Raw genomic sequence first — 1020 nt, 5'->3', positions numbered from 1 at the left:
TCAGGTGACACACACACACACACACACAATTAACAAAATAAGACAACAACACTGTGATCCCATGAAGCATTGCAAATGGTATAAAGTTTACATAGATTGTATTGAAAATTATAAATAATAATTAAAAATATGTATAATATTTTAGCATTATTTATAATTATATACAATTATATTTTTTATTTAATATTAAGTTTTAATTCTTAGTTTTAATTTTAATTTTATTGTCTGCTTTTGTCATTTTTATTATATAAATATATATATATAAAATTTATATATAATAAAAAGTATGTTTTTTGAATTTTTAAAAAAAATATATATAAAATATTAAAAATAATAATATAAATATGTATAATGTTATTATTTTTAGATATTTCAATTAAATTAGTTAATTTCTTTGTATTGTGCTTTTGTCATTTTTTTATTATTTTGTATTATGATTTATAATTTCTAATAATATTACGTAATATTTAGGATCAATATATTTTAAGTTTATTGAAAAATATACATACACGCACGTGTGTGTTTGCACTCACTGCAACTGTTTTTGTTTGAAGGGGGGTTAATTTTTGCACAGCATGTAAACATGATTAATTTAAAAAATAAGTTAAAATAATGCAAACTGCTGGCTCAAAAGTATAAACCACTCATTGATATCCTCAGAGCTCACAACGGCTCTGTCTTTACGCTTTGAGTTTTTCTTTGTGGAGAGAATGCATTTCTGTTGTTCTCTGATCATCCGCTGCATTACACACACACAGCAGCACATGAGACGGAGTCACAGGAGGGAGGATTGTGGGTAAAAGTGTTTAATCTGGACTGAAACAGGGCTGTTTCTGTGCTCTGTCACTAGAGGAAGTTGAAAGTTGGGTAAACGGCCGATAAGGAAGTGCTGGTGCGCAATAGAGCCGCAACGGTCACCTGCTCGAACCAGGAGTTTCCCTCCAGTGAACAAACTAACCAGAAACTGAGAACTGAGATGCCTGTGAGCGTGTGTGTGTGTGTGTGTGTGAGAGAGAGTGT

The sequence above is a fragment of the Barbus barbus genome, assembly GCF_936440315.1.
Source record: "Barbus barbus genome assembly, chromosome: 39".
In the NCBI taxonomy this organism is placed as follows: Eukaryota; Metazoa; Chordata; class Actinopteri; order Cypriniformes; family Cyprinidae; genus Barbus; species Barbus barbus.
This window is presented reverse-complemented; position numbering follows the sequence as displayed.